This window comes from Macrotis lagotis, chromosome 1, assembly GCF_037893015.1.
Source record: "Macrotis lagotis isolate mMagLag1 chromosome 1, bilby.v1.9.chrom.fasta, whole genome shotgun sequence".
Lineage (NCBI taxonomy): Eukaryota > Metazoa > Chordata > Mammalia > Peramelemorphia > Peramelidae > Macrotis > Macrotis lagotis.
The window spans coordinates 805438678-805461331 of NC_133658.1; the positions used below are offsets into that span (position 1 = coordinate 805438678).

Sequence of the window (22654 nt, forward strand, 5' to 3'; positions counted from 1 at the left end):
GGCACATCCTTTGGGTTTCTGATTTCCATCCCATAGTTATCTAGATAGATAGCCCCATTGTGGGCCACAAAGTCCCTACTAAAATATGAAAGTCTTAGTTTTTTCCCCAAACTCACCCCAAGGACTTTCTCACAGAAACTTTACCATAGAAACCTACCCCTTTTCCCCACCTTTTTCCATCATGGACACCATGCCCAGATCCTTATATTAAAACCGGGCCTATGATTCTGATGGGTGCTGCTGTTATTGGCCCAATTGTGCTTGCAACTGGTCCCTAATCTCTCTTTACACTGTTCTCCCTTTTTATGGTCCTTCTGGGTTAGATGTTGCTGCTTCTGGGTAACAGCTGGTGCTTTCATGAATTAGTCACATTCAATCCCAAAACTAGATTGCCCCCAAAACATTTTTTCAACAACATTTTAAAATTTCTTCATTTTTTAAAACTTCTTCAATCTAACCATTCTAGAGAGCAATTTGGTACCAAACCCCAAGATCATAAAACTGTCTATCCTTTGACTTGGCTATTCCAATACTAGGTCTATATCCCAAAGAGATAAATAGAAAAAGGAAAAGATCTATATGTACAAAAATATTTATGGCAGCCCTCTTTGTGGTGGCAAAGAATTATAAATTGAGGGGATACACATCAACTGGGGAATGGACAAACTTAGTGTCTAACTATGAATGGAGTACTATTGTGTTACAAGAAACAATGAGCAAGATAGGTTCAGAAAAGTCTGGAGAGACTTATATGAATTTATACAAAGTGAAGTGAGGATGATTCAGGGAGTTATGGACATAGGGAACTTTGTAATTGGAAACAAATATTGTAATATTTTACACTGTTAAATTCTGAGTGCGGAATATGTAGGACAAATTTCTGTCTAGTGAGGAAATGTAATGTGTGCCTTTGAAGTAAATTGACTCCTTATTGTTCCAGGGTTAAATATAAATTCACAACCTCTCCTCATTTCCACCCTTATCCCAGCTTCCAGTCTTTTAAAAGATTTTAGTCACATGGAGGAGGGGGGGATTAGCCCTTTTGCTCATATTCTCCTGACTCTTCTGTGAAGAAGACTGGGGGTGTTTGGGTTCCACAAGAATGTGAAGGGAGAATTGTTAGTTTACATTACAAAGACTGGGGTCACCTGTATTGTAGCCTATGGACAGGTTCTGAGTTAAGAAAAAAGATTTAGCCTCAATCTGATAAAAAAATTGAGATTAGGCCAGGTCTGCCCCACCTAATTCTGAGATTAATTTAGGGTCCACGGTCCTTCTCCTTTGAGCATGTTCAAGGAGGTAGCTGTTCTTGCTCATTAGTATAATAAGCAGGGTGGGGAAAAAACCTATGGGGATGAATGTAACAATTAGATTTGTGACTCCAGCCAATGACTGGCATGAAGGGGAAGCTAGGTGGCACAGTGGATAGAGCACAGCCCTGGATTCAATGACCTAGCTGTGTAACCTTGGGCAGGTCACTTAACCCCACTGCCTTGTAAATTAAAAAAACTAACAACAAAAAAAACAAAACAAAGTGCATATAACTAACAGTTCTGGATTTCAGGGCCCCTCTCCCCTTGAGAGAGGGTTGCCATTTATTAAGCTGTCCTAATAAAAAACCATTTTAATCATGAGCCATTTATAACACTTCTATTCCCAGGGAGTGGACAAGACTATAAAATCAGGCCTGGACTCCCTTTGTGGCATGCAGACTCATTTGAGTTTCAGCCTAGTCAGTTCTCCTGGTTGTCTTTGTCTCTGTCTCAAACTTCCACTAGACTTTTGTTATTCACTCCTGCCTTCAAGAAGCTAATAAACTGCTTGCTGCTTAAGTGTCCGAGGCCGGATTTGAATTCAGGTACTCCTGACTCCAGGGCTGGTGCTCTTATCCATTGTGCCACCTAGCAGCCCCTATGAGCTGAATTTTTAAGGAGTCCATTAAATTAAGTAAAATTTACCAATCTGGCGTGAATTTTGAAGTATTTAAATTTAATTTAAAGGAATAAATAAAAAGATACCATTTCTGTCTTTTTTGTTGCTAGGTAGGGGTGGCTTACTTTAAAAAGCTTCCATTTGTCTCAAACCCTTTCTCTAGTTTAAATCTGATTTATTAACTTGATTTATAAAGGGAAATACTATCTTTGCAATGTCTATCTGAAGTAAATTTGTTTGTACTATTAAAATTCTCTAGCAAAGTAGGCCCTAAGATCTTAAAATGATGACATCCTAACTCAGATGGTAATCAGTTGTTGATTACTTATTTTAAATTGGTCTTTTTTTTTAGGTTTTTTTTGCAAGGCAAATGGGGTTAAGTGGCTTGCCCAAGGCCACACAGCTAGGTAATTACCAAGTGTCTGAGACCGGACTTGAACCCAGGTACTACTGACTCCAAGGCTGGTGCTTTATCCACTATGCCACCTAGCTGCCCCCTAAATTGGTCTTTTTAAAACAATTCCAGAATTCACTTTTTCTGAAGGTCAGGATCACTTGAGATTAGACATAGTTGGAAACCCAATCCCTGGAGCTGTGACTATGATTGGCAGACTAGCGTCCATGGAAGCTATTGTGGGCAATCACATCCAGGGTCAGACTCTAATATTGTCTATGTCAAGGGTACCTGCAAAAATAATGGAAGAGAAGGGGCACAAGGAGGTATTGGTGTCCACTGGAGATCAGAGCATGGTCTAAACATAAGTGATAGGTATTCTGGACGACAGACAAACCAAAGTGCATCATTAGAAGCAGCAATCAAAGTGGTTGAGCAAGCAAAGGTCCAAAATAAGGACAACATCGTAGTGTGCACAGACAGCCAACTTGTCACCAAGGGTATGAATGAGTGGATTGACAACTGGAAAGGAAATGACTGGAAAACAAGTAAAAATAAAGATGTTGTACAGAGAGCAATTCATTAAACTGGATAATCTGACTCAGGGCATGAATGTTGAGTGGAATCATGTACCTGCTTATTCAAAAGATGGACGTAATGCTGCAGCTCGGAAATTAGCAAGAAAAGCAACTGGGAATAAGTGAAAATACTTAATACTTGCAGATACTGAAATTTAGGTTATAGTGTCACTGTTTCTTCTTTTTTTAATGTCACTGTTTAATCTCGTAATATAATAATCTCCAAATCATTTTCTCTTTACCTTTCTCTCCCACCCCCCGCCCTTGTTGGAGTTCTATATTCCAAGGCTATCTTTGGCCACTTTTTAATGTTTTCTTGGTTTTTCTATGTGCTATTTTAATTTTTTGTTTAATACAAACCAAAAAGAAATGTATATTAAAAAAAAACAACTGTAGAAATTGTTAAAATAATAAATAAGAAGGCAGATAGTTCCATCTCTGTCAGATCCAGAAGAACTCTTGACTTGGCTCAACTCTTGCTCCAGACCCTAGAAACCAATCTAGACTGCTTGATGGCTCCCACAATTTAGGTATAAGGGAATCACCAACTTTTTCAGATAGTACGTACATGAAACAAGACTTCCCATCACCCCAACAGTGCTTTCTAAGGACTTCTACCTTTTGCAGTTGCCTTGTTTTGTATGCTCTAAAGCTTCCCACTGTCTTCTGATTTTTCTGGCAATCTAAAGATGCTTGCTTGGACCATTCAATCTGCCTCTCTGGGGTACATGTGAGTGTTTGTTTGATATTCTTATCAATAATGACATTGAATAGTTCACAGTTCAAATTTTGTTTTTTTCTTGGTAAAATGTTCTTTACTCTTACAATTCTAGGTATTGGTTGCTCTTACAAGCTGTTTAGAGATTCTTGATGTCTAAGTCAAATAATTAAATTGTTCCTGTTTAAAAAGAAAACAATTCCAAAACTCAAAAAATTGAACTTTTGTTTCATTTAGACTGCGCCAAAAATGAACTCAGTTGCCCAAGGATCTTATTTTTCCTAAGTATTGTCAAAGAGAGTTTTGGATTCTATAACATTCTAAGTTATCATGCTCATTTTCATGATGGTAGGAACTTAAGTCTACCCCAAACAGGAACACATTCTAAATCATTTCAGATGTGGGTTGCCACTCCCAGAAAGGTTTCATTACTTGTCTTTTGAGTTATATACATGCGCGTGCACACGCGCACACACACACACACACACACACACACACACAGACACACAGACACACACACACACACAGACACACACACACACACACACACACACACACACACACACACAAACACACACACAGACACACTTCTCATTAGACCAAAGATTACACATTGGTTTGCTTGTGCAGCAACATTTTAGGGCTTTGCCCAGCCCACTAAACCTCAAGAAAGGTCCAATGACATCTTTTCAGTTCTCTGGACCAGTAAAGGGAGAGAAGGGTTTGCTGGGAACATCAGAGAGATCGCTGATTTAAATCTACACATACAGAGATATACATATACTTCTATTACTATTATTTTTTGGATTGCACTAATTAAGACCAGTCAGAAAATAATTTTAAGGTCAATTATAATTTCTTGAGGAATTCATATTGTATGTTAAGCTTTTTATTTTTTATTCATTCATTTATTTATTTTTTTTAGGTTTTTGCAAGGCAAATGGGGTTAAGTGGCTTCCCCAAGGCCACACAGCTAGGCAATTATTAAGTGTCTGAGACCGGATTTGAACCCAAGTACTCCTGACTCCAGGGCTGGTGCTTTATCCACTATGCCACCTAGCCGCCCCAATGTCAAGCTTTTTAAACAATCAGTAATTAAAAATCCTTGATATAGTTAAATGTATTTTTAAGTTACCTTGCACAGATCAAATCCAGTTATCTAATTGCAGAGATAATAATAAAAAGTTAATATTTCTATGACAAATACTTCCACGCTTTACATTTTTAAATATTTATTTCATTATGATAATTCACTGCTGGAATTTACAAATACAGCAGTCTGGTATGCAGAATCCCAATTCTTATTATAATATAGCTTAGTAAAGCTCAAATCTGGATTCCTCAGTCCCAGAAAGAATCCATAAATTAACTTTGGATTATCAGCTCCTGTTTAGTTCTTTTCATTTATTTTAAAAATAAAGTTAGAAAACTTCCAATCCAGAATCCACTCTTGCAGTTAATTAATGACAAGCCTTATAGAAAACCTTTCTATACTCACAGGATTTAGGTAAGGCTGGCTGCCAGGGCTCTCTTCCTGCTTGAACTTCTAGACATGTGGGCAGAGTCACCTAAAAGCCCTAGTGATGGAAGTGATGGCTGGGCAATCATTCAGGTAGACTGAGGAAAAGCTGTACCCTCAAACCAGAGGGAAGGTATGGGTTGTTCCTTCAGACTGCATGAAGAATTTTACCCTACATTCTGGAGAAGTGCAATCTGGAGTTCACTTCTGCTGGGACAAGTACTAGCAGCTTCTGAGACCCGGGAGTATGGACCCTTCCCCTCCACTGTCCCAGAAAGGGGCCGATGTGATGCATGGAGGAGAGGAGTTTTGTATAAAGAAAAGCTTCCATTACTCGTGTGTGTGTGTGTGTGTGTGTGTGTGTGTGAGAGAGAGAGAGAGAGAGAGAGAGAGAAGGGAAACAGATTAAGACTGATAGAGCAAGATTCCAAGAAAGAGACTCTAAGAAGCTGCCTCTCTGATGGAAGGGAAAGTATAGGCAGAACAGATTAGGCAAGGAATGTCATAGATAAGTAACTGTCACTACAAAGACAAGAGGAACTAGAAATCAAGTCAATTCCTTAAAAATCCCCAGATCTCCTCTATATACCAAAATAAGGTCAAAATGGGTACAGGATTTAGACATAAAGAGTGATACCACAGACAAATTAAGAGACCAGAAAATACTCTATCTAACTGATCTATGGAAAAGGGATAAATTTATTACCAAACAAGAATTAGAACACATTATAAACTGAAAAATGAATGATTATGACTATATTAAATTAAACAGTTTTTGCACTAATAAAACCAATGCTGCCAAAATTAGAAGAAAAGCAGAAAGCTGGGAATTCTGATAAAGGGCTCATTTCTAAACTACATAGAGAATTGCATCAAATTTTTAAGATCACAAGTCATTCCTCAATTGATAAATGGTCAAAGGATATGAACAGATGGTTTTCAAATGAAGAAATTAAAGCTATATATAATCATGTGAAAAAATGCTCTAAATCACTATGGATTAGAGAAATGCAAATTAAAACAACAAGGAGGTATAATCTCACACTTATTAAATTAGTTCAGATGAGAAAAAGGGAAGATGATCAATGTTAGAAAGGTTGTGGGAAGATTGGGAAGTGATGTATTGTTGGTGGAGTTGTGAACAGATCCAACCATTCTGGAGAGCAATATGGTACTATGCCCAAAGAGCAATAAAAATGTTCATACACTCTGACCCAGCAATTCCAATTCTAGGATTATATCTGGAAGAAACTGTAAAAAAATGGGAAAAGTCCTACATGTTCCAAAATATTCATAGCAGCTCTTTTTGAAGTGGCAAAGAATTAGAAATTGAGGGGATGCTCATCAATTGGGGAATGGTTAAACAAGTTATGGTACATGAATATTATTGTTCTATAAGAAATATTTTTCTTCTATAAGAAACCATAAATGGTAGGACTCTAGAGAACCATGGAATAACTTACAGGACCTGATGCTGAGCAAAGGGAGTAGAGCCAAGAGAACAATGTACACATCAACAGCTCATGAAATGAACAACCTTGATGGAAACAGCTCCTTTCAATAGTCCAGAGAGCTTAGACAATTGTATTTGGTTATGTATGGACTGTATCATCCCCAACCAGAGGATGAAAAACAAAACAAAACACACAGGGGGAAAAAAACACCCCCACTGAATCTGAGGAATACTTTATAAAAATTATCACTTTCTCTTAATCCTAATTCCTCAAGCCCCAAATTACTAATTTGTAAACATGTGTAACAAAACATGTACGCAAAATGCTAACCTGACTGTTCCCTGCTGAGGGGAAGAGGTTGGGAAGGGAGGGTGGAGGGAATTTTGGTAACTTGGAAATATGCATGTACAAATGGATGAAAATAAGTAAATCTCTCCAAAAACCAAAACCCAGATTTCTTAAGAGGTAAAAAGCCTTTTTTTTTAAAACAACCATTCTCCAGTGAAAGTGGAAAAGGAGAGGAGGCTCCCTGTTAGCCTCCCCTGGGATACTCCCACTCTAGATTACTGCATATGGATAGGACCTTTGGGGGAGAAAAAAATTCATCTCTTAAACTCTGGTTATTGAAATCTTCATACTGATTGGACTTTGGCCTAAAAAACTTGTAACTCTGGCTCAGAATTGATGAACCTTCTTACTACTAATTTATAATGGCACAAAAACCAACTTATGCAAAGTCCTCAGGGTCTGAGCAAGAGCTAACCCAAATCCACCTAGAAAGGGGGAGCTTTAATAAAACACACCTGCTCCTCGGGGGTCCAATCAAGAGCCAAGTGAAACTGTCTATTACCTCTAGTCACTCCCCACAAACTCACACAACAGCTGCTTCTCCCTGGATTACCTGGGTGAGGGACGCAAGAGAAGAGTAAGGTGAGAAGGCTAGCTAAGAGTGCAATTTGATCTGATCTGTAAGAAAAGGGCATGGTTCAGGTGATCCCTCACTTTTTAGAAGTCTGAGAGATTCCAGGTCCAGAATCTGAGTTCCTTTGTGGTTGTCAATATTATTGATAGGGAAACTGGTGGTACTGTCATAAAGATGAGTATTCTTATGAAAGTGAAAAACTTAGCCCTAGAGTAAGAAAAGCTCAGGATTCTTATTTTACAAGCCGGCAGAGTTCACAAATTAAACCTTTTCCTGGAGAGACAATAAGCTGCTTAATGATAGGCTGAATAACAAAGGTCTAGGCCAGAGTGCCTAAGGAAAAGAGAGAAAGGAAAACAACTATAAGAGCTAGCTGGACTTAGACTTGAGTGAATATGGCCACAAGGGGAGTTTAAGCCAAACTTTTGTAGTCTTGCCCATGTCCTGGTCAGAGAAGTTAGGGGAAAGTGGGTAAAAGGGGGATCCCACTCCCTTTACATGACTGAGATCAGGTACCCATTCCGAGAGGATGGAAGCTAAAAGGGGGTTAAGGGATAAGTTGATATTGCTCTTCACACAGCTAGGGTAATTATTAAGTGTCTGAGGCCGGATTTGAACCCAGGTACTCCTGACTTCATGGCTGGTGGTCTATCCACTGCGCCACCTAGCCACCCCTTGAGATTGTTCTTTTACTACATTTACATTTAACAATGGAGAACATCAGATAAGCAAAATAACATTTTCTTAATATTAAAAACTAGACAGCCATTTCTCCTTCTACATACACTTAAAATATACTATTTGTAAATGTAGTTATTTCTGAGAGGTAGCTTAGTATAGCAGAAGGAATAGGCCTTGAATCAATAAATATCTGAGCTAAAGTGGACCATGTCCCTTCACCCTCCCGGTCATATCTTAGTTGTATGACTTAGACCAAATCATGTTCTCAATGATCTAGTCAACTTTCTAAGAGTGTAGGCTGCGGAAAATGCGCTGTCCTGCTTTGACAGAAAAGTCTCCTTCCTGGGGAGTTTCCCACAACAGTGATATCACAGAGAAAAGGCCCAGAGACAAGAGTTAAGAGTGTCTTGTTCATGTAACAGCAAGGAGGCTCTACTGAATCAAAGAGTATATATACTGGGGAGTAAGATGGAAGAAGACTGTAAAGGTGGGAGGGAACTAGTTTATATGAGGGACTTTGAATACCAAAGAGAGCATTTTTGTATTTTTTCCTGGAGGCACTAAGGATTCACTGGCAGAATGGCCAGATTGTGATTTCGAAAACATACAGAAGTTCTGTATATAGGTCTGAACAACATACTTTAGGAAAGATATTGGTAAGGTGTAAGACAAGTAGAATAGTAAAGGATCTTAAAATATGAGGAACTATGTGAGGAACAGCTGAACAAACTGGGGAGCTTCATTCTACTGAAAAGTTGACAGGCAACCTTCAATCACTGAGTGAAGGGCTATTATGTGGGGGAAATAATTTAATCTGTTCTTAGCTGATTTGGGCTAAGGTTAAAAAAATAGATTCTTCATTTCCTATATAATCCTCTTTTTCTATTCTATGATGTATATGAAAATGTTCATTTTATTTAGTGTTTGTTAAGTCCAAAACCAATTTAAAAAAAAAAAAGGAAAAAAGATGACCACACAGCTAGGTGATTCTTAAGTGTCTGAGGCCAGATTTGAACTCGGGTACTCCTGACTCCAGGGCCGGTGCTTTATCCACTGCGCCACCTAGCTTCCCTTGTCCTTCACTTTTGAGGGAGACCATGATATCGGGGTGGGGGTGGGGTGATGCCTTGACAAGCATGTGAACTGGATTTGAGTGAGTGGGTCCTATGTTAAATCACCAGTCTAACTTTCTCCTCCAGAGCCGTTTGATTCCAGTGGTCAAATATGAATCAGAAAGACTGGAAATGACCCTAGATGTGGGGCTATTAGGGATAAGCAACTTACCCAAGGCCACACAGCTAGTAAGTATCACATCTGAAGCCAAATTTGAACTTCTGCACTCCTGAATCCAAGGCCAGTCCTCTATTCACTGCGCCAAAAAGCTGCCCCTCTCACTGCTAAAATACTATAAATAATCATATCTGTTATTACTAATTACATTGTTAATAAATTACTTACTTTAAACACTTTAATATTTACTTAATCCTAGGAGTTGAGGAGGTTTAAAACACACACACACACACACACACACACAAACACAAAACTGCTTATGGAAAAAACCCAAGTCTTTCTCCAGTTTATTAAAAAATATTTAACATTAGAGGCTTAGAGCATTGCACTTGGACTCAAAGAAATGAGTTCAAATCCTGCTTCAGACACTTACTAATTAGGAGATCTTGGACAAGTTGCTTAGTTTCTCAACTCTAAAATGGAGATAATAACCCTTTCCTAGGGTTGTAGTAAGAATCAAATGAGATATTTTTTTATTTTAAAAAGTGTGTAATAAATAGGAGTAATAAGTAGGAGCCATATAAATGCTAATTCTTTTCTTCCTCTTCTTATTTAATATTAATGAAAGACTAAGATTTCATAAATTGGGGTAGGGCTCTAAGATTAATCAACTAATTACTAAAGAAACATCCAGGGGCAGCTAGGTCTGGCCTCAGACACATAATTACCTAGTTGTGTGGCCTTGGGCAAGCCACTTAACCCCATTGCCTTGAAAAATCTAAAAAAATAAAATAAAACAACAGTCATGCAAACTGTCTGGTATTAGCTAAGAAACACAGTGGTGCATCAGTAGAATAGACTAGATGCAGGAGCAGAAAATGATTATAGTAATCTGCTATTTGATAAACCCAAAGAGTTCAGCTTTTGGGATAAAAACTCTCTCTTAGCTAAAAACTGTTGGGAAAATTGGAAGTTAGTATGGCAGAAACTTGGATTAAATCAACACCTAAAACCCTATACCAAAATAGATCAAAATGGGTACAGGATTTAGACATAAAAGACAACAGTATAGGCAAACTAGGAGATCAAGGAATAGTTTACCTGTCAGATCTATGGAAAGGGAAGCAGTTTAAGACCAAGGAAGAGATGGAGAACATCATTAAAAACAAACTAGATAATTTTGATTCCATTAAATTAAAAAAATTTTGCACAGACAAAACCACTGGAACCAAGATCTAAAGAAATGTAGTAAATTGGGAAAAAATTTTTACAACTAGTATTTCTGACAAAGAACTCATTTCTAAAATAGAGAACTGAGTCAAAAAAACCAAGCCATTCCCCAATTGACAAATGGTCAAAGGATATGTGGAGGCAATTTACAGATGAGGAAATAAAAGTGATCCATAGCCATATGAAAAATTGCTCTAAATCATTACTTATTAGAAAAATGCAAATTAAAGCATCTCTGAGGTACCACCTCACACCTCTCAAACTGGCCAATATGATCAATGTTGGAAGAGATGTAGGAAATCTGGGACACTAATACATTGTTAGTGGAGCTGTGAACTCATCCAACGTTTCTGGAGAGCAATTGCCCAAAGGGCAATAAAAATATGCAAAATATTTATAGCAGCTGTTTGTGATGGCAAAGAATTGAAAAAATGAGTGAATGTCCATCAATTGGGGAATGGCTGAACAAATTGTGATATAGGTATGTTATGGGACACTATTATTCCATGAGAAACCAGGAGGAATGAGAATTCAGAGAAGCCTGGAAGGGTATGCATGAATTGATGTTGAGTGAGATGAGCAGAACCAGAAGAACATTGTACACTATAACAGCATCATGGGGTTGATGATCAGTCTTAATGAACTTGCTCATTCCATCAGTGCAACAATCAGGGACAACTTTGGGATATCTGTGATGAAGAATAACATCTGTATCCAGAGAAAGAATTGTGGAGTTTGAACAAACACCAAAGACTACTACCTTTAACTAAAAAAAAAAAAAAAAAAATACCCACCTGCTAGCTTATTATGTAATTTTGCTATCTTTCTGTTTTTTTCCCCTTAAGGACATCCTTTCTCTCTCGACACATTGAACTTAGATCAATTTATAGCATGGAAACAATGTAAAGACTAACAGACTGCTTTCTGTGAGGGTGGGGGAAAGAAGCGATATTTGGGGAAAAATTTGTAAAATTAAAAATAAACAAATAGACTTTTTCTGAAGGTCAGGATCACTTGAGATTAGACATGAGTCGGAAACCCAATCCCTGGAGCTGTGACTATGATTGGCAGACTAGCGTCCATGGAAGCTATTGTGGGCAATCACATCCAGGGTCAGACTCTAATATTGTCTATGTCAAGGGTACCTGCAAAAATAATGGAAGAGAAGGGGCACAAGGAGGTATTGGTGTCCACTGGAGATCAGAGCATTGTCTAAACATAAGTGATAGGTATTCTGGACGACAGACAAACCAAAGTGCATCATTAGAAGCAGCAATCAAAGTGGTTGAGCAAGCAAAGGTCCAAAATAAGGACAACATCGTAGTGTGCAGATAGCCAATTTGTCACCAAGGGTATGAATGAGTGGATTGACAACTGGAAAGGAAATGACTGGAAAACAAGTAAAAATAAAGATGTTGTCCACAGAGAGCAATTCATTAAACTGGATAATCTGACTCAGGGCATGAATGTTGAGTGGAATTATGTACCTGCTTATTCAAAAGATGGATGTAATGTTGCAGCTCAGAAATTAGCAAGGAAAGCAACTGGGAAGAAGTGAAAATACTTAATACTTGCAGATATTGAAATTTAGGTTATAGTGTCACTGTTTCTTCTTTTTTTTTTAACGTCACTGTTTAATCTTGCAATATAATAATCTCCAAATCATTTTCTCTTTACCTTTCTCTTCCCCCCACACCTTGTTGGAGTTCTATGTTCCAAGGCTATCTTTGGCCACTTTTTAATGTTTTCTTGGTTTTTCTATGTGCTATTTTAATTTTTTGTTTAATACAAACCAAAAAGAAACGTATATTAAAAAAAACAACTGTAGAAATTGTTAAAATAATAAATAAGAAGGCAGATAGTTCCATCTCTGTCAGATCCAGAAGAACTCTTGACTTGGCTCAACTCTTGCTCCAGACCCTAGAAACCAATCTAGACTGCTTGATGGCTCCCACAATTTAGGTATAAGGGAATCACCAACTTTTTCAGATAGTACGTACATGAAACAAGACTTCCCATCACCCCAACAGTGCTTTCTAAGGACTTCTACCTTTTGCAGTTGCCTTGTTTTGTATGCTCTAAAGTTTCCCACTGTCTTCTGATTTTTCTGGCAATCTAAAGATGCTTGCTTAGACCATTCAATCTGCCTCTCTGGGGTACATGTGAGTGTTTGTTTGATATTCTTATCAATAATGACACTGAATAGTTCACAGTTCAAATTTCGTTTTTTTCTTGGTAAAATGTTCTTTACTCTTACAATTCTAGGTATTGGTTGCTCTTACAAGTTATTTAGAGATTCTTGATGTCTAAGTCAAATAATTAAATTGTTCCTGTTTAAAAAAAAACAAATAAAAAAGAATGCTATTACTACCTTCATTCAATATTTACTCTATGCTGCCTATTATTTTTCTTAATTCAAAAGGATAATCAAACTAACACTAAAGAAGTATAAGAAAGAAGTTAGGCAAAGAAAAAGATAAAGTCAAACTACCAATATATAAAAAAGGAAAAAGAAAGGCCTTTGGTGAGAATGGTGGCTAAAGAAGGAATACCTTTAAATAGAAACTAGAAGCTAAATAGTAGTAATTAATGTGCTAGGAATAACCAATTAACTAGGTTTCAACATGGATTGAAGCATTCAAGGACAATCAAAATACATATCTAAGTCATGGTATAACATACAGTGCCACTGAATCATGGAATTTTATTTTTTAAGATGTCCTAAATTAATTTAATTTTACATCTTTCCTTGGGCTCATGAAGTCAAAATCTCTATAAATTATTGAAAATTTGTTAGTACAAAAGGCTTGATGGCAGTCATAAAGATTTATCTATAAAATCCTCCTCAAAAAATGACTCAATAGATTTGGGTCTTTAGACTACAACCAAGGGACTTGAAAGAATTTTCCTCTTATAAACTTGTCTTATATTCATAAAGCTGATAGAAATTTTACATTTTATTTGCAGCTTAATTTAATTCTTCCCTTTAAATAGTAACTTGAAAGCAAAATAACAGGAACATTCATTTTCTACTTCAGTTAGCAATGGAACAAATTATTTGTAGGGAAAATTATCTGCACATTAAAAATCTCACAGAACCTTCTAATAAGGCAAAATTATGAGCTTTTGAGAAAATGCCTGACAGTGGAATGGAGGGATAAAACTAAAAAGATAAGCAGCTCAGAATGAAAAAGGGATAAGACTTGTTCTATTGGATCTTTGAGGACAGAGTTAGGACCAATGCAGAAATTGCAAAAAGGCAGATTTTGGCTCAAAATAAGGATCATTTTCCTTCCAAAACAATCTGTCCAAAAATGAAAACCAAGAGAAGTTTTTAGATTCTGGTCATAGAGGTCTTTGAGTGAACACTGATGAAAAACTCCACACTTTCTTGGATATACTGCTAAATATATCAGCTGTAGGTTGGACTACATAACAGTCAATGTTTCTTTCAATCCTCTAATATGTTGTAGGCAAATGGCTCATTTTCTAGTCACATTTCCACTTTGTATCTCTTTACCAGTCTCCAAAGAACTGAAATTTAATATCACATACAGGGCAATGGTAAGATGCATGGTAGATTTGAGTAGCATGCAGGATATAACCAATGATTACAGAAGAAAAAGGAATAAATGATGTTGTAAGAAATTATCTGATAGGAAAAGATGGGATGATCAAAACAAGAGATGACTGGGAGAGAGAGAGAGAGAGAGAGAGAGATCAAGTGCGTTGGGAATTCCCGAGATAAGAAGAAAAGACAGCGAGAAAGACTTCTAGTATGTTGTATGTATGCTTTATGATAATTTATAAAAGGATATGGCCAAGGAAAGGGAAGCAAAGGTAGATAAAAGATGAATATGATTGTGGTATTGAGTCCTCTTAAAAAAGATATCAAGTACCAAAAATTCAAAATAAGTTAACACTTGGTTGGAGATGGCTTATTTAGCTATTTTTAGGTTTAAAGAAAAGCTAATTTTATGACAACAGATAGAAGATAACACCACTAGATTCTCATCTTGCTTGAGATTTTTTTCTGCCAAAGATAACATTACTGAAAAAAGTTAAGTGGCAGCTGATATCCACATTAAGTAATGAGTTAGTAAAAGAGTACCTACCTGCTCTAGATCAGTTTGAGTCCCCTGGCCCTGATGAACCATATCCTCAGGTACTACAAGAATGAATATATATTACTGTTGGAGCACTATGAATGACACTGAAAGATCACAGAGTAATGAAAAAATACAGGATTAAGGAAAAATAATTGCTCCTTTTTTCAAGAAAAGAGAAAAAAAAACTGCCTGGAAATCACAGGCTTAGGGGAGAATCCTTGTAAAGGTATGAAAATGGGAGCCAGAGTATAACATGGGATAAACAGTTAAGAAGACCAGTTTATTTACAAAGAGTGCTCTCCCAGAAGTTTCAGTTCTGTTTTACCAATTGCCGGCTGGATGTTTCAAACCAGTTCTTCCAAAAACATCTTAAAATGAACTCTATTTCTTTCTTCCTAACTTCACTTTATATGCCAGAGGTACCAACATCTTTCAAGTGTCTCATATTCATAATCTCAACATCAGCCTCAACTCCTCACTTTCCCTCAACCCACATATCCAATCATTTGTCAATACTTGGAGTTTCTACCCTCACAACAACCTTCAAAACTAAATCCTTCTCTACACTCACCTCTTGCCTAGATTAATGCAACAGCCTCTTAATTGATCACTCTATTTCAAATCTCTCACTATTCCAGAATAACCTATACTCTGCTATCAAAAAAATTTCTTTGAACTTAAGGAGTTAGGTGGCAGAGTAGATGAAACACTATATAGACTCCAGACATTCACTACCTGGACAATGCTAGGTAAGTCACTTATCCTCTCTCAACAAGTTTCCTCATTTGTAAAATAGGTATGACAAAACTATCTTCATAAAATTGGGGTGAATCGAGATAATATATGCAAAGCACTACATAAAAGCTATTATTATTATTATCATCATATGATGATGTGATTCCTTCCTACAAGAACTTCCTGCTACCTCAAGAATAAAATATAAACTGTTCATTTGGCTTTTAAAGCTCTGTAGAACTGAGCTCCAATCTAATTAGACAGTACTCTCCTCTCAGAGATCCAGTCAAATAGGTGTTCTATGCTCCTCACTCATGTTTCTGTGCTTTTGCAGTAGCTATTCCCAAGCCTAGAAGGCCATCCTTCCTAATTTCTGCCTTTTTTTCTTTTAACAAACAGGGCAGGCATTATCTTCTGCATGAAATCCTTCCCAATTCCTTAAATGCAACAATCTTTTTTTTTTTAGATTTTTCAAGGCAACAGGGTTAAGTGGCTTGCCCAAGGCTACATGTCTAGGTAATTATTAAGTGTCTGAGGTTGGATTTGAACTCAGGTACTCCTGACTCCAAGGCCAGTGCTCTGTTCACTGCGCCACCTAGCCGCCCCAACAATCTTTTTTCCATAAAATTTTTATGTGTCTACTTTATAATTTTACATATAAATGTGTGTATAAACTGATTAACTTTATACACATTACATATTTTTATATGTACTTGTTTTCCTCCAATAGAAGGTAAGATCATTGTGAATAGAGACCCTTTCATTCTTTGTACATGTATACCTAGCACACTGTCTGGTACAAAACAAGTGTTTAGTAAATACTTGATTGATTGATTAAAGAAACTAAAGATAGAAGAGAAAGTTTATTGGGGCATGAAAGATGCCCACAAGTCCTAAAACTTACATGGAAGAGGGGTTAGAATTGTTCTATTTGACCCTGGATGGCAGAATTAAAAGCAATGAGCATGTGTTAATAAAGAAGTAAAATTAGGTTTAATGAAAGAAAACTTCCTAATAACTATTAGTGAAATGAACTGCCTCAGGATATAGTGGGCCCCTCTCCAAGTGAAGAAAATATCAATGGACCATTTATCAGGTCTGTTGTGGGAAGTATCTGGGAATATAATGTGAACTAGATGACCATGGAGGGTCTTTCCAGTTCTAAAAAGTGATTCTTTGATGATGAATCCTCATAATAATGATTATTTCACTATGATCAAACAATATTAGAACTATAAGGGACTTTAGTTATATCTGAAATAACCAAGCTTACACTTGAATAGGGGAGACAGCAAGTATATATAAAAATACACAGAGCAGACAAATATTAGCTAGCTATATATAGATACATAAAATCATGTAAAAGACAAATCAAAATTTTACTGCTGATGTTTGTGCTTCATTTTTGAGGACATTGGCATCAAGGAGGATATCTTGCTTTGTTTTTCTTTTTTTGTTTTGTTTTTCTTTTTAAAGATTTTATTTGTTTTACAATTTTTCTCCCAATCTTACTTCCCCCCACCCAATGGGAAGCAATCTGTCAGTCCTTATTTTGTTTCCATGTTGTACATTGATCTAAATTGAGTGTGATGAGAGAGAAATCACATCCCTAAGGAAGAAACAAAAAGTATAAGAGATAACAAGATCAGACAATAAGATCTGTTTTTTTTCCCCTAAATTAAAGGGAATAGTCCTTGAAATTTGTTCAAATTCCACGGCTCTTTATCTGGATACAGATGGTACTCTCCATTGCAGACAGCCCAAAATTATCCCTGATTGTTGCACTGATGGAATGAGCAAGTCCATCAAGGTTGAACATCACCCCCATGTTGCTGATAGGGTGCACAGTGTTTTTCTGGTTCTGCCCATCTCACTCAGCATCAGTCCATGCAAATCCCTCCAGTCCTCCAAGGGGGGATATCTTGACTTGCATGTGAACTAGATTTAAGTAAGACAGAGTAGCACATTCTTCCAGAGTCATTGAAGCCCAATGATAAAAGAAATCAGAACCTAGGTCTCTCACAAAGTAGTTTTATTTTGACCAAGTTCTAAGCACTTCACAGTGCCTGCTTTGGACACCTTTCATGTCCACTGGAATAAAACACTCTCATTCATTCATTTTGCTGGGGGAATCTTCACATGCTTGAGGTGGACATCCCTCTGTCTAATGGGTTTAAGGCCTGTTGGTTATCGTTAATTTGGTTTAGCCATCTTCTGAGGTTTTACCTGGGTATGGTTATTGTGTCTACTATAGCTTCTTGAAGGTACAGGTGAAAGTTGAGACTCAGGTAGACATCAAAGATGGATGAGCAGCCCTTAAATAGATCCAACAAGCCTTCACAACAGAAGGGTTAGCTCTTCTTGAAAACCCTATATTCCTGATACTACTGGAGGGAAAGTATTAGCTAGAACTTAGAGAATCAAGAAAGACTCCATTCAGGAAAAGATACCTGAACTTCATATTAAATTAAAAAGTGACTGGGAAGTTAGTTATAGTCAATATACACATAAGCTATAAATTGTAAGATGTATTGCTCAAAGGTCATCTGGTCCAATGCTCTACTTTTAGAAATAAACAAAGTGAGGGTTGGCTAGAGACTGTCAAGGTCACATGGTAGTGTAGATAGAAGAGAAAGTCAAAGGAAGTTCAATTTGACTGCAGTTCCTCTGTCTTGCCCCTGACCCTGTTTGCATCTCAACCCCCCACCTTGCCTGCAATCTTCCTTACTGCTGAAATAGCATGGACAGTCCTATATATGAGACGGGTAATCTGAAGAATCTTTTCTACTACTAGTCCCAGCAACAGGCATTGTCTTAGCAAGGGATATCACATCCCCTATCCCTCTCCTGTAAGCCCCAATCCACTTTCTGACTAAATTGAAACCATTAAGCAATTTTTGTTCTTTCTGGGAGTCTTTTTTGCCATGTGGATGGGGCTCCCTTGCTGGTGAACTTAAACTCTCATTGGTTCCTAAATTTCTGGCTTAGGTTTAGTTTTGGTACTGGTTTATTCCAGTACTAACAATTTCACCCATAGAAGTAAAAAACAAAGTGGTCCTCTGACTCTAAATTGAGAACTTTTTAATGTACCATGATATCTCTCTAGTCTTTCTCATTTTTTTTTTTAGGTTTTTGAAAGGCAAATGGGGTTAAGTGACTTGCCCAAGGCTACACAGCTAGATAATTATTAAGTGTCTGAGGCCAGATTTGAACCCAGGTCCTCCTGACTCCAGGGCCAGTGCTTTATCCACTGTGCCACCTAGCCGCCCCGTCTTTCTCATTTTCAAAGGAACAACCTGAGGCAGAGAAGTAAAGTGACTTACTCAAGCTCCAGCAGCTAATTATTGTCAGCATTGGGACCAGAACCCAGGGCTCCCAACTTTCAGTCCAGAGGGCTTTCCCCTACAACACAATGTTTTTCTCATTTTAGCTATCTATAAGTTTCCATCTGAAAGCTAAAAGATCCTTTAAAAATATTCTGATGAAAAACAAATGGAAGTACTATTATGAAGATTGTATGAGGTGATTTTGCTCTTTTTTACCTCTCTACTATCTAACCCAGGCCCAAAATAGGTGTTCCAGATTTGCTTTTCTTGAATTGTTTCTTGAGCATTTTCAAGGTTAAGCACAGTTCTAAAACCTCAGCGTCTTAAGGCAATGAAAAAAGAATACATAGATATATAATGAAGGTGAAGAAATTTCAAGAGAGTGAATTTAAACAAAAACAAACCTTTCCTTTTTCCTTTCAACTCATCAACTTTATGGAAAAGAACCTAGATTTATCTTATGAATGAGGGAGCAAGGCAAAATGGAAAGAATACTGAACCTTGAGTCTAAGGTTTCAAAGGAGACATTTTCTAGGCATGGGAGTAAGGGCAGGATACTTTAACCTTTCCTAGTCTGTTTCCTTAATTTCCTCAATTATACAATAGTATAATATTTGTACTGCGTATCTTAGAGAGTTGTTCAGTAGGTAGCACTGTACAAACTTTAATATTACCTAAAGCTACATCAAATGTATATTACTGTTGCTATAATTTGCATTTACCAAATATAAGAGTCCTATTCATAACAAGATTCTTAATATACATTAATGAATGCTTTGAGGGTCACTAAGCTATTCTGATGATCTCCAAGTTAAAAATAAACCAAGGATTTCAAGTAGTGAGACAAGTAGAAAGAGGGAAAGATTGCTGGCATGGAACAGAAACTTTCTTTTACCAGAAGAGTAAATGTAAATGAAAGACTCTTCCATTCATTCTAACGCTGTTCCAGAGCATAGAGGGGAAAAGATTTATACTTATTTTAGTACTCTAATTCAAGGGCTTTAAAAAAAAAAAAAAAGGGTTATCAAAAGTCTAAGCTCTGCTTATCTGTCCTGAAGGAAACTTGGTGGTGGTGGTGGTGGAGGAATGATAATTTAAACACTTTAAAAAAATTTTTATTTATTTAAAGCAATATGGCTAAGTGACTTGCCCAAGGTCACACAGCTAGGCAATTGTTAATTGTCTGAGGCTGCATTTGAACTCAGGTCCTCCTGATTCTAGGACCAGTACCCTACCCACTGGACCACCTAGCTGTCCCATTTAAACATGTTTAAAGAAGAATGTGGCCAGGATGGTAAGGAACATAAATTCTTCCAAGAAGGAAGTAGTAGTGGGCAGAATTCTCAGAAGAAGTAATTTTTGAACACAGTAGAGATGGGACACTATTAAATATCAATTATTTTGTAAATCCTGACAGTAACTACAAGGTCAAAGAACCCAAGAGTCATGGGAAATGCTAGTTAGTACTGAAGCATTTCTATAATTATGTAGGATTAACTACACAAAAAATTTACACAACCCTATAGTTCTAATATTATGAATTAAGCATTCTTTTCACTCATGAAACTCAGAAATTTGATTTTTCTTTCTATTTATTTACATTCATCTAATAACTTACATTAATAACTTATAACCATATCATAGTGTTTTTCTTCTTTTAAGCCAGAAATATAAAATTACTATTATTCAGATTTGTCAATATTCACACATTACTCAATTAGTTTGGAATTTTAATAACTTTTGTCTTGCTCATATTCTCCATATCTAACAGTATCCGGGCTCCTTCAACAAATAGCCTATTTTTTAGATGTTCTGTATGTGTTTTCTGGGATCATGATGGTATTCATTTTTAAAAATTTCTATTGTAAATCATAACTTTTCTTGTCATTTAACTTTTTTCTACTTTGGGATTAATAGGAATTTAAAGTACATCCTATTGGTCCAAATATGTCATGTTTTCCTAAAAACCTTGCTTGTATAAAATTTGAGTGTGAATTATCATTAGTATCACTAGAAAGTATTTATGTGTATATAGCTTAAACATGCACATGCATATGCATGCACACACACATTTTCTTGTAAAGAGCTATTATTTTAAGGAGATGGTTTATATTAAGAATGAACACAAGGGGCGGCTAGGTGGTGCAGTGGATAGAGCACTGGCCTTGGAGTCAGGAGTACCTGGGTTAAAATCCGACCTCAGACAATAATTTTACCTAGCCATGTGGCCTTGGGCAAGCCACTTAACCTCACTGCCTTGAAAAATCTTAAAAAAACAAAAGAATGAATACAGTATTTGCAATGAGTAATTCTTATTTCAAAATATGAAGAAAAAGAAAAGATAAAGTTAGGGCCCAGTTTAAAATATTTCTTATAGATCACACAACATCCATTTTTGCTTCATTACTACTTTGAGAGATCATTTAGGTTTCATAAGCTGAATGGTTTGTATTCTTCAAGGACTGGTCTTAATTAAGGGTCAATTTCCAAGTCTTCACTGAAGTCCTTCTATAACATCTTCATCATGGCAAGTGGGTTATGAACTTAGGTTCTTAAAGGACATATATGCAGAATGAAAGCTTATTGGATACTTCCAAGTTGGAAAATCTTAAGGTGTGGCCCCAGTGATGGAAAGAGCACTGAGGAACAATGCAGTTTAATAATAACACACACTAATATAGTGTCTTTCTCACAAGAACCATATAAGATCACTGGCGTAAAATATGATGCTCAAGTCTCTCTTTTCTGTTATTTTATTTTTGGGCAATTTCCTGCTAATATATATAACACCCAAATATAGGAAGTATTTTTTAAAAAGGCCAAACTATTCCCTGTGCTTATAGCATACTTGAATGCAGTTTAAAACCTTCTTTTGTGTCATGAACCCCACTAGCAGTTTGATAAAGAATAGGGAATTCTAGAGGCATGTTTTTAATTGCAAAAAAGATAAAGTAGGGGTGGCTAGGTGGTGCAGTGGATAGAGCACTGTCCCCGGAGTCAGGAGTACCTGGGTTCAAATCCAGTCTCAGACACTTAATAATTACCTAGCTGTGTGGCCTTGGGCAAGTCACTTAACCCCATTTGCCTGGCAAAAACAAACAAACAAACAAAAAAGATAAAGTACAGAGGATTAGAAAAGAAACTCAAGATTAGAGAACAAAAGGTAAAAATTTTTTCCCCAACCAAGTTCATGAACCCCAAATTAAAAGTCATGCTTGGGGGCAGCTAGGTAGGGCAGTGGATAGAGCACCAGCCCTGAAGTCAGGAGGACCAGAGCTCAAATCCACCCTCAGACACTTAATAATTACCTAGCTGTGTGATCCTGGACAAATCATTTACTCCATTGCCTTGCAAACAAACAAAAAATGATGACTTTTTAAAACGACTATTATGTTTTTTCTTTATTTCTCATGGTTTTTTCCTACATTTTGTTCTAATTCTTCTTTCACAACATGACTAATAAGGAAATACGTTAAACACGATTGTATCGGGGCAGCTAGGTGGCACAGTGAATAAAGCACTGGCCCTGGAGTCAGGAGTACCTGGGTTCAAATCCGGTCTCAGACACTTAATAATTACTTAGCTGTGTGGCCTTGGGCAAGCCACTTTAAGCCATTTGCCTTGCAAAAACCTAAAAAAACAAAAACAAAAACCACGATTGTTATTGTATCAATTTGCTTGCTGCCATGGGGAGGGGGTAGGGAAGAGAGAATGATAGAAAAATATGGAATTCAAAAGCTTACAAAAAGATGAATGTTGAAAACTATTTTTGCATGTAACTGAAAAAAATTAAAGAACATAACAAAAAAAATACTGCTCTAGAGTC

General features: G+C 36.8%; 1 protein-coding gene across 4 annotated transcripts in view; it reads right to left on the minus strand.

The window, feature by feature from the left end:
- Nucleotides 1-22654, minus strand: part of NARS2 (asparaginyl-tRNA synthetase 2, mitochondrial) — a 195255-nt gene that overhangs the window by 132753 nt on the left and 39848 nt on the right. The gene's annotated exons all lie outside the window — the stretch shown is intronic.